The sequence below is a fragment of the Dama dama genome, chromosome 18 (assembly GCF_033118175.1).
Source record: "Dama dama isolate Ldn47 chromosome 18, ASM3311817v1, whole genome shotgun sequence".
Lineage (NCBI taxonomy): Eukaryota > Metazoa > Chordata > Mammalia > Artiodactyla > Cervidae > Dama > Dama dama.
This window is the reverse complement of record NC_083698.1, coordinates 73,854,709-73,866,841: the sequence shown is the minus strand read 5'-3', so window position 1 is coordinate 73,866,841 and position 12,133 is coordinate 73,854,709. Positions and strand designations below refer to the sequence as shown.

At 40.2% G+C, this 12,133-nt stretch overlaps 1 protein-coding gene across 7 annotated transcripts in view; it reads right to left on the bottom strand.

The window, feature by feature from the left end:
* Window positions 1-3,814, bottom strand: part of LOC133072404 (cytochrome c oxidase assembly factor 1 homolog) — a 92,501-nt gene extending 88,687 nt beyond the window's left edge. For 2 of the 7 annotated variants that reach the window (XM_061165636.1, XM_061165640.1), the window contains exon 1: window positions 3,702-3,814. The gene's annotated coding sequence lies outside the window, so the exon portion shown is untranslated. Of the gene's footprint in view, window positions 1-3,516; window positions 3,617-3,701 lie in introns of those variants that run through there. The other 5 variants (XM_061165635.1, XM_061165639.1, XM_061165638.1 and 2 more) reach the window with 5 other exon arrangements.
* Between the last annotated feature and the right edge of the window lie 8,319 nt (window positions 3,815-12,133).

The following is a 12,133-nucleotide window of genomic DNA, read 5'->3' as shown; positions in this document are numbered from 1 at the left end:
GGGTCAGGAAGATTCCCTGGAGGAGGGCATGGCAACCCACTCCAGTATTTTGCCGGGAGAATCCCATGGACAGAGGAGCCTGGCAGGCTACAGTTCATAGATCACAAACAGCTGGACATGACTGAAGTGACACACACACTCTGACTGATCAGGGTATGACTGCTGAAGGTTGAGGTGCATGCAGCAATTTCTTAAAGTAAGACAACAGTGAAGTTTGCTGCATCAACTGACTTTTCCTTTCCCAAATGGTTTCTCTGTAGCAAGTAATGCTGTTACACAGCATTTTACCCACAGGAGAACTTTTTTCAAAATTGGAGTTAACCTCTCAAACACTGTCGCCATTGTATCAAACAAGTTGATGTAATATTCTAAATACTTTGTTGTCATTTCAACAATCTTCACAGCATCTTCACTGGGAGTAGGTATCATCTCAAGAAATCACTTTCTTTGCTCACCCATAAGAAGCAATTCCTCATCCATGAAAGTTGTATCATGAGATCACAGCAATTCAGTCACATCTTTAGACCACTACTAATTCTGGCTCTCTTGCTGTTCCCACCACATCTGCAATTATGTCCTCCACCAAGTCTTGAACTCCTCAAAGTTATCCATGAGGGTTGGAACCAACTTCTTCCAAAGTGAAAGTGAAAGTCGCTCAGTCGTGTCCAACTCTTTGTGACCCCATGGACTGTAGTCCCCCAGGCTCCTCTGTCCCTGGGGAGTCTCCAGGCAAGAATACTGTAGTGGGTTGCCATGCCCTCCTCCAGGGGGTCTTCTCAACCCAGGGATCGAACCCAGGTCTCCCACATTGCAGGCAGATTCTTTACCAGCTGAGCTACTCGGGAAGCCTGACAAGGTAATACCTGCTTTCACTTGAACACTTAAAGGCCAGTGCAGGGTTATCAATTAGTCTGATTTCAATATTACATTTCAGGGACTATGCAAGCCCAAGGAGAGGGGGAGAAACGGGGTAACAGTGAGTTGGTGGAGCAGTCAGAACACACACGTTTCTCAGTTAATTTCACTGTCTTATATGGGCACAGTTCATGGCACCCAAAAACAATTATGATGGCAACATCAAGGATCACGGTTGACAGATCATCATAACAAATTAAAAATAATGACAAAGTTTGAAATATTGTGAGAGTTACCACAATGTAACACAGAGACACAAAGTGAGCAAATGTTGTGGGAAAATGGCACCAATAGAGCTGTTTGATGCAGGTTTGCATCAGAGACCTTCAATTTGTAAAAAACACAATAATCAAAGCACAATAAAATAAGGCTTGCCAGTAAAGCTAAACATAGTACCAGAACTCAGACTGACCAGGGAACTACTATGTCAGTTTCTGTAATTCCTATCATTTAAGAACAGTATCCCAAATGGCCACCCAGAAGCCTTTTAAGGAAAACATTCACAGTACTGACCACATAAAAACATAAAGCATCAGCACAGTAAAATATAGGAAAAAGTTAACAAATAATCTGAAAATATCTGTCCCATATCTAACAGCTAAGGGGCTAATATCTTTACAGAAAGAACTCCTACAAATCAATAATGAAAAGGCAAAACCAGTAAGAATTGGAAAAATTATATAAACTGTTTTCCACTGCTTCATTTTTCAAATCTTAAAATGCTGCTCACAGGTTCTTCGCATCAATTTTCCTGAGCCTGGTCTTTCACACTTAGTAATTCACTCTGAATTACTCCCACATATCTGTATAACATGGTCTCCAGGAAAAGTCAAAATTAAGCTCATGTGCTTCCCATTTAAAGGAACTATTGCATAATTCCGAAGACTGTCATACACCTGATGAAAGACTTGACCTAGAATATATAAAGCACTCTTACAACTCAATGGTAAACAACAGCTTAGTTTTTAAATGGGCAAAGGAATGAATAGACATTTCTCCAAAGAAGATACACACAGTGGCCAATAGCACACAAAAAGATGCTCAACATTAGCCATCAGGGAAATACAAATCAAAACCACAACGAGACAATGCTTCACACCCACTAGGACAGCTATAATTAAAAAAAAAAAAAAGATAACAAGCGTTGGCAAGGATGTGAACCGTTATACACTGCTTATGGAATATAAAATGGTGCAGCTGCTTTAAAAAAAAAAAAAAAGTCTGGTAGTTCTTCAAAATGTTAAATGCAAAAAAAGAAAAGTAAAAAGAAAAAAAAAATGTTAAATGTAGAATTACCATATGACCCAGGAATCCTACTCTTATGTACATAGCCAAGAGAAATCATTATGCTCACACACAAAAAAGGTGTACACCAATGTTCATATCAGCACTATTTAGGATAACCAAAACAACTGAAATACCCATCAACAGGACCAATGGATAAATAACTGGTGGTATATCCACACAGTGAAATAATATTTAGCAATAAAAAGAAATGAGGTGCTGATACACTTCAAAATGTTAAGTGAAAGAAGACCACATGGTTTATAATTTTATTTATCAGCCTATTCTAGAATTGTCCAGAATAGACAAATATATTTATATATTCAGCAGATTAGTAGTTCCTTAGAGATAAAAGTGGGGCAGGGTAAGGAGGAACTCAAGGGAGATTGCTAGTGGGTACAGAGTTTCTTTCAGGGGTGATGAAAATGTTTTAAAATCGTGGTTGTCGGTTGTACAACTTTGTGAATGTACTAAAAAGCAGTGTGTATTTTAAAATTCCATGGTGTGTGAAATATATCTCAATCAAGCTGTTATTTTTCAAAAGGACTGCAGGTTGGGCTTTTTCTCCCCAGTTTTAACTCCATTTTCCCCCAGTTCCAAAAACAGTGTCTGGCAATACCACGAATTCACTAAATTCTGACTGAATGGAAAAGTAAATTTCCAAACGTGGGTAAACCATTATAAGACATTATCACAGCCAAAGAGATGAAATTACTGCAGGATGGCATGACAGGGGCATACATCATGTATGTGTACGTGTGTTTCCCATGAAAGGAGATGAGACTGAAAAATTCAGCAGAAACAAGACTTTGAAGTGTCTTCAATCCAGCCAAAGGAATTTGTACTATCCTGAATCAATGGGAAAGCCAGTAAGGTTTTGAGGATTAACAGCCAAATCTGTGTTTTAAATGTGTAAGTTCAAGTAGAGAGTTGCTGCTTATATCCAAAGGTGAAGGAGAGTAATGCCCCTCAGGTGAGAATAAAGAGGAATGAGGGGAAGAGACCAGGAAAGTAGCAAAATATACTACCTGTGGATTTTTAAAATTACAGCCCTTTCCACACACGCACAGACTGACAAACATGCATACGCACGCTTATACAAACACCCGAAAATCACTGAAACGCTGAAAATCACTTCCATGGTCAGCCCCCTTATGCAGCTCAGCTGTGATGGAGACGAATGATCATGACCACCGAGCCAGAGTATTCTTTTATACAATCATCTAGGCAGGGCCTCTCTCAGGCTGTTGTAACCTGGGACCACCGACAAAGTGCACAGTTCCACCTCTTCACAAATGTGCTCCTGGAAACGCTCACCAAGGACCACGGGGCAAGGTCACGATTAGCCCACCACGGGTCCCCCAGTCACGCAGCTCCAGGAGGTCGCGACCCAGCAACAACAAGGAGGTGGCCCCTGACGTGCTGCCCTAGCAACAGTCCGCCCCTCGCGCAAAAGCCGTCTCCAGAACGGCGAGAACAAATGCTTTTGGAGCAGGACTGACCCGACTCTTTTCTCCCGCGTGGACGCTAACCTGTCAGGCGTAGAAACACCACGCCACAGAGAGCGTGACGGCCCCTTCCGGAAGTGGAGCGTGTGGGAGTAGGTGGGGCAAACGCCGGCGGGTGGACACGCCCCGCGAGGAGCAGTCGAGACTTCCGACGTCACCTCCTCTCGGAGCTAGAGCAGTCAGGACGCACTAGAGCAGTTGAATGATGGCAAAATCCCGGCGCCAAAGCGGCGGCTTCTCAGGCTGAAATTGGTTCTGCTGCCCGGCTTCTCAGAAGCTTGTCGAGCGCGAGAAAGGCATTTGTCTTCCCAAATCTCAGCTTTTTGTCTTGTGCCCCCCATTAGCGCCCAGCATACTGTCAGTCCATCAGCGGTTGCCTAGGAAATTTAAAACCACTGCTTCCTGTTGCTCCTCGCAGGGATCTGGCGCTTCGATTCACCCCCAAGGATGCGAAACCACGGGCCATCTGAGCCCCGCTCTGGCACTGAAGTCCATCTTGCCAATTCGACTGAGAAACTTAACAACGCTAACTTTTTTTATTCATTAAATGTTTATTAAATTCTTACTGTACTCCAGGGAATGGATTGTTAAGAAAAATGTAACAGTCTCGGTTCTTATGGCGTTTAGTAGCAAAATGCATTAGTAGTAGTGGTTACTTAATAGATTTGTCATGAGGATGTAAAGCGATCAGACTCGTCTGGCAGTATGTAAGTGTTCAGTAAACGCTAGTTATTATTTTCATCTTGATTATTCCATTGTCATCATCGCTATTAACGTCACCCTTTGCTTTAATGACAAGTTTGAAGTTCGAGAGTTACCTACCACCCAGGCCCTTGGATTCTTTAATCAAAAGAAAGTGATAGAGGCCAGAGAGAAACAGAGCAGACCATACGAAAAAGAAACCTAGAAATAATACAAGTAGAAGAGAAAATTAGTATTAAAAAGAAGGAAGGAAAAAAAGAAAATGGGGACATTTTGACACAGCTGCTTTGAGAAAACAACTGAGTAGGCCATTAGATCTTATCATAAAAGTTAAGTGTAAACTAGACAATATTTACCTCAAAGACATAAAATTAGCATTAGGTAGGTTGAATGAATGTCTATTCTTACTTATCTTACATACTGTCATCATGAAATTGAGTCCTGACTAGTTTGTTTACAAGAAATTTTACAGTAAAACTTTCAGTTTTAACCTGGAAAAGTTCTTTATAATCTTTACCAAAATGTTATCTTTAATCCAAAGCCTGTGCTTCCTCTATATATTTTTTAATGGGAAATTGCATGGATCTACTATAGTTTTATATATAAAACTTGTATCTGTTATAAAAAATTATACCTGCTCAAATATGTTGGTTGTTGAAAATGGGGATATTTTATAATGATAATGAGGTTAGATCATCAAGAAAATTTAACAATTCTAAACTTGTATGCTTTTGAATTGTGGTGTTGGAGAAGACTCTCGAGAGTCCCTTGGACTGCAAGGAGATTCAACCAGTCCATCCTGAAGGAAATCAGTCCTGAATATTCATTGGAAGGGCTGATGCTGAAGCTGAAACTCCAATATTTTGATCACCTGATGCTAAGAGCTGACTCCCTGGAAAAGACCCTGATGCTGGGAAAGATTGAAGGCAGGAGGAGAAGGGGACGACAGAGGATGAGATGGCTGGATGGCATCACCGACTCAATGGACATGAGTTTGAGTAGGCTCCGGGAGTTGGTGATGGACAGGGAGGCCTGGAGTGCTGCAGTCCATGGGGTCGCAAAGAGTCCGACACGACTGAGCAACTGAACTGAACTGAACTGAAACATGTATGCAATGTATATCAAAGGTTTGATATTTGTGAAATAAAAACTCCAAGGAAAATTAGAAAAATCAACAACTATGGTGAGTGATTATAACATTCATCTCTCAGTAATCAGATAAAAACCTTGATAATAGATCCATGCAATTTCCCATTTAAAAAAGTATACAGAAGACTTAGAAAAAGATTATCAACCAACTTGCCCAATTTATAGAACACTTGACCTATTTATCAACCACCTTGACCTAATATCTCCTAGAACACTATACTCAATAAGTATAGAATACATAGTTTTTTAAATGTCTATGCTTTGTTCACCAAGATAAACCATATGCTAGTTTTTGAAACAAATCTCAACAAATTTTAAAAGACTGAAATCAGGCTTTATACTTTCTAATAATAAAGAAATTAAGTTAGAAATAAATAACAGGAAAATATTTGAAAAATCCCTAAAGAGTTGGAGATATTTATGGGACAATTTAGAACTTTAAATACTTGTTTTCAAAGAGAAGAAAGGTGAAAGTCTGAGTTTCCACCTTAAGAAGCTAGAAAAAGTGGTCAGCATCATGGCATTATGAGATGCCTCTCCTTTGACCTACAACCAGAAAACAGCCATAACTCAACAAAGGTGCCTCTGCCCAACACATCAGGCTGGCCAGAGAATGCCACACACTTGTACACTTAAGGGCCGGGGTGGGGGGGGGGGGGGGGGAGGGGGGAATGGAACACATGGAAGAGGTGGAACCGGGGAAACAAAAAGGCAAGAATTCTGGAGTGGGTTGCCACTTCCTTCTCCAGAGATCTTCCCAACTCAGGGATCAAACCGATGTCTCCTGCATAGGCAGATGGTTTCTTTACCACTGAACCACCTGGGAAGCGGGACAGATTGGGTAAAGGAGGAAAAAGTGCGGATTGTCAAATAATGCAGTTTAGGTAAGAGAAACCAAAAACGTGTGCTATAGCGCCACCTACTGGGAAGCAATAGAATAGCCCCTAATTTTTTTTTTTTTTTTTTTTTTTTTTAATTAGTTGGAGGCTAATTACTTCACAACATTTCAGTGGGTTTTGTCATACATTGATATGAATAAGCCATGGAGTTACACGTATTCCCCATCCCGATCCCCCCTCCCACCTCCCTCTCCACCCGATTCCTCTGGGTCTTCCCAGTGCACCAGGCCCAAGCACTTGTCTCATGCATCCCACCTGGGCTGGTGATCTGTTTCACCATAGACAATATACATGCTGTTCTTTCAAAACATCCCACCCTTGCCTTCTCCCACAGAGTTCAAAAGTCTGTTCTGTACGTCTGTGTCTCTTTTTCTGTTTTGCATATAGGGTTATCGTTACCATCTTTCTAAATTCCATATATATGTGTTAGTATGCTGTAATGTTCTTTATCTTTCTGGCTTACTTCACTCTGTATAATGGGCTCCAGTTTCATCCATCTCATTAGGACTGGTTCAAATGAATTCTTTTTAACGGCTGAGTAATATTCCACGGTGTATATGTACCACAGCTTCCTTATCCATTCATCTGCTGATGGGCATCTAGGTTGCTTCCATGTCCTGGCTATTATAAACAGTGCTGCGATGAACATTGGGGTGCACGTGTCTCTTTCAGATCTGGTTTCCTCAGTGTGTATGCCCAGAAGTGGGATTGCTGGGTCATATGGCAGTTCTATTTCCAGTTTTTTAAGAAATCTCCACACTGTTTTCCATAGTGGCTGTACTAGTTTGCATTCCCACCAACAGTGTAAGAGGGTTCCCTTTTCTCCACACCCTCTCCAGCGTTTATTGCTTGTAGACTTTTGGATAGCAGCCATCCTGACTGGCGTGTAATGGTACCTCATTGTGGTTTTGATTTGCATTTCTCTAATAATGAGTGATATTGAGCATCTTTTCATGTGTTTGTTAGCCATCTGTATGTCTTCTTTGGAGAAATGTCTGTTTATTTCTTTGGCCCATTTTTTGATTGGGTCATTTATTTTTCTGGAATTGAGCTTCAAGAGTTGCTTGTATATTTTTGAGATTAGTCCTTTGTCTGTTTCTTCATTTGCTATTATTTTCTCCCAATCTGAGGGCTGTCTTTTTACCTTACTTATACTTTCCTTTGTAGTGCAAAAGCTTTTAAGTTTCATTAGGTCCCATTTGTTTATTTTTGCTTTTATTTCCAATATTCTGGGAGGTGGGTCATAGAGGATCTTGCTGTGATTTATGTCAGAGAGTGTTTTGCCTATGTACTCCTCTAGGAGTTTTATAGTTTCTGGTCTTACATTTAGATCTTTAATCCATTTTGAGTTTATTTTTGTGTATGGTGTTAGAAAGTGTCCTAGTTTAATTCTTTTACAAGTGGTTGACCAGTTTTCCCAGCACCACTTGTTAAAGAGGTTGTCTTTTTTCCATTGTATATCCTTGCCTCCTTTGTCAAAGATAAGGTGTCCATAGGTTCGTGGATTTATGTCTGGACTTTTATTCTGTTCCATTGATCTATATTTCTGTCTTTGTGCCAGTACCATACTGTCTTGATGACTGTGGCTTTGTAGTATAGTCTGAAGTCAGGCAGGTTGATTCCTCCAGTTCCATTCTTCTTTCTCAAGATTACTTTGGCTATTTGAGGTTTTTTGTATTTCCATACAAATTGTGAAATTATTTGTTCTAGTTCTGTGAAAAATACCGTTGGTAGCTTGATAGGGATTCTATTGAATCTATAGATTGCTTTGGGTAGAATAGCCATTTTGACAATATTGATTCTTCCAATCCATGAACACGGTATGTTTCTCCATCTGTTTGTGTCCTCTTTGATTTCTTTCATCAGTGTTTTATAGTTTTCTATGTATAGGTCTTTTGTTTCTTCAGGTAATATACTCCTAAGTATTTTATTCTTTTTGTTGCAATGGTGAATGGTATTGTTTCTTTAATTTCTCTTTCTGTTTTTTCATTGTTAGTATATAGGAATGCAAGGGATTTCTGTGTGTTAATTTTATATCCTGCAACTTTACTATATTCATTGATTAGCTCTAGTAATTTTCTGGAAGAGTCTTTAGGGTTTTCTATGTAGAGGATCATGTCATCTGCAAACAGCGAGAGTTTCACTTCTTCTTTTCCTATCTGGATTCCTTTTACTTCTTTTTCTGCTCTGATTGCTGTGGCCAAAACTTCCAACACTATGTTGAATAGTAGTGGTGAGAGTGTGAATAGCCTCTAATTATTAATCAGTTTCAGTCCTTAAGTCATGTTCCATTCTTTTGCAACCCCATGGACTGTAGTCCACCACGCTCCTCTGTCCCTGGGATTTTCCAGGCAAGAATACTGGAGTGGATTGCCATATCCTTCTCCAGAGAATCTTTCTGACCCAGGGATCGAACCCACGTCTCCTGCATTAGCCGTTGGATTCTTTAACACATTAGGATCACGTAAAAATAAACTGGCTGAGGAACAACTCATCAAGCACCATGAAAAACCACACTAACATGGAATATTGTGAGCTACCTCATAGAGAATTCATAATAGTTGTTATGTAGAAATCCAAGCTACAAGAAAACTCAGAAATGCAGTTCAGTGAACTCATGAAACAAGCAATGAGCATAAGGAATGCTTTACCAATAAGTTGAAACTCTTAAAAAAGCACCAAACAGAAATAATTCTGGAGCCAAATAATTGAATAAGTAAGATTAAGAACACAGTAGAAAGCACTGGACATAGAGCAGACCATATGGAAAAGAGAATTAGCCAGCTCAGAGATAGAAACCTAGAAATGATGCAGGTAGAAGGGAAGAGAAAATTAAGATAAAAAAGAGAAATTCTATGGAACTATCCAACTCTATTAGGAATGGAAATATTAGGTAATGGGCATCCCAGAAGAAGAGAGGGAGAAGGGAATAGAGTTTAAAGAAATAACAGCTGACAACATCTCAAACATAGGGGAGGAACTGGATATACCAGTCTATGAAGCTAATAGAACATATTTGCACCTCCATGCTAAAAGAACTTCTCCAATATGCATTATATTAAAACTGCTAAAAGTTAATGATAAATAATTTTAAAGGCACCCAGGGAAAAAGGATGACACCCTACAAATGAGTCCCATTTGGCTATCAGCAGATCTCAGCAGAAATTCTACAGGACAGAAGAGAGTGGAATAACACACTGAAAATATCAAAAAATAAAACTTTCAGCCCAAAATACTCTATCCAGCAAAGTTATCATTAAAGATATGAAGGATAAAGGCTTTTGCAGCCAAACAAAGACCAAGGGAATTTATCAACACTAAATTTGCCTTAAAAGAAATGTTGAAAGGAGCTCTTCTATCTGAAATAAAAAGGCAAAAATACACAAAACTTTGAGTAAGGTGGAAAACACACAGAAAGAATCAGAAAATTGCACTCTATATCAGAATAATTTGTTAAACAGTTATAGCATAAGGGTTAAAAGAGAAAAAGGAGTAAAAATATCTATAGTTACTTCAACTTGGTAATGAACTCACACTATGGAAAGGGAAAAATTGAGACAACAAAAACATAAAAGGGGAAGAGAAAATGGACGGAAGTCATATAGGAAAGTGAAGATAAGGTACCATCAACAGAAAAAAAAAAAAAGCTGTTTTATTTGTAAGACATTTCATATAAACTTCATGACAACCACAGAACATAAATCTGGAGCAGAGGCATGATGCATTAAATAAAGAGAAAATGAAGGGCTTCCCAGGAGAAATATCAACAGCCTCATTTATGCAGATGATACGACTGATGGCAGAAAGGGAAGAGGAACTAAGGAGACTTGTGATGATAAGAGTGAAAAACGAGAGTGGAAAATCTGGCTTAAAACTCAATATTCAGAAAACTAAGATCATAGCATCCAGTCCCATCACTTCATGTCAAAGAGATGGGGGAAAAGTGGAAACAGTGACAGATTTTATTTTCTTGGGCTCCAAAATCACTGCAGACAGTGACTACAAACATGAAATAAAAGACACTTGATTCTTGGAAGAAAAGCTATGACAAGCCTAGACAACATATTAAAAAGCAGAGACATCATTTTGCTAACAAAGGTCCATATAGTCAACGCTATGATTTTTCCAGTTTTTCTCACATACAGATGTGAGAGTTGGACCATAAAGAAGTCCGAGCCCCGAAGAATTGATGCTTTCAAGCTGTGGTGCTGGAGAAGACTTTTGAGAGTCCCGTGGACAGCACAGAGATCGAACCAGTCAATCCTAAAGGAAATCAACCCTGAATATTCTTTGGAAGGACTGATGCTGAAGCTCCAATACTTTGGCTACCTGATGTGAAGAGCTGACTTACTGGGAAAGACTGTGATGCTGGGAAAGATTGAGAGCCAGCAGAGAAGGGGGCGATAGAGGATGAGATGGCTGGATGGCATCACTGACGCAATGGACAAACTCAGGGAGATGGTGAAGGACAGAGAAGCCTGGAGTGCTGCGGTTCGTGGGGTCACAAAGCGTCAGACACGACTTAGCAACTGAACAATACAACAACTGGTGGCTCAGTGGTAAGGAAGCCTCCTGCCAACGCAGTAGACATGGGTTTGATCCCTGATCTGGGAGGATCCCACGTGCCGCGGGACAATCAAGCCCATACACCACAACTATTGAGCCTGTGCTCTGGAACCTGGGAACGGAGACTATTGAGGCCTGTGCACCCTAGAGCCCATGCTCCACAAAGAGAGAAGCCACTGCAGCCAGAGCCTAGGCCCCACCTGCCCCAGTAAGAAAAGCCCACACAGCAGTGAAGACCCACCACAGCCGAAAATACATAAAATTAATTTTTTAAAAAAAGTAGAAAATTGGGAAAAGCATCACAGAAAAACCACCAACTAAAATGCAAGACAGAAACACAAGGAAAAAGAAACACTGGAGATACACAGAGCAAAAAGCGAGCAAAGATAAACTGGCTGTCCTAAATCCTCATGTATCTATAATCACCTAACTGCAAATGGATTGAATATACCAAGCAAAAGAAACAGATGGATTAAAAAATGAAACCAAGTGATGTGCTGCCTCCAGGAGGCTCATCCTAGTTCTAAAGACAAACATTAGCTCAAAGTGAAGAAATGAAAGATGATACTCCAAGCAGAGCAGCCAAAAGAAAACTGGTATAGCCATACTTATATCAAACAAAGTAGATTTCAAGCTAGAACAGGTAACAAGAGACAGAGATGGGCACTTTATAACAATAAACAGAACAGTTCCTCAGGAAGACACAACAGTTATTAATGTATATGCACCTAACATAAAAGTATAGGCTGCCCAGGTGGATCAGTGGTAAAGACTCCACCTGCCAATGCAGGAGGCACAGGTTCAATCCTTGGATCGGGAAGATCCCCTGGAGAAAGAAATGGCAACCCCCTCCAGTATTCTTGCCTGGGAAATCCCAGGGACAGAGGAGCCTGGTGGGCTACAGTCTGTGGGGTCACAAAAGAGTCAGACGTGACTCAGCAACTAAACCACAACAACAATCATAAGAGTACCAATACATACATCAAAGGGGAGAAATTGATAGTAACACAGTAATAGTAGGGAACTTTAATGTCCCCCTTACACCAGTGGATGGGTCATCCAGACAGAAAATCAGTAAGGAAATACCAACTTTAATTAAATAATAGGCCA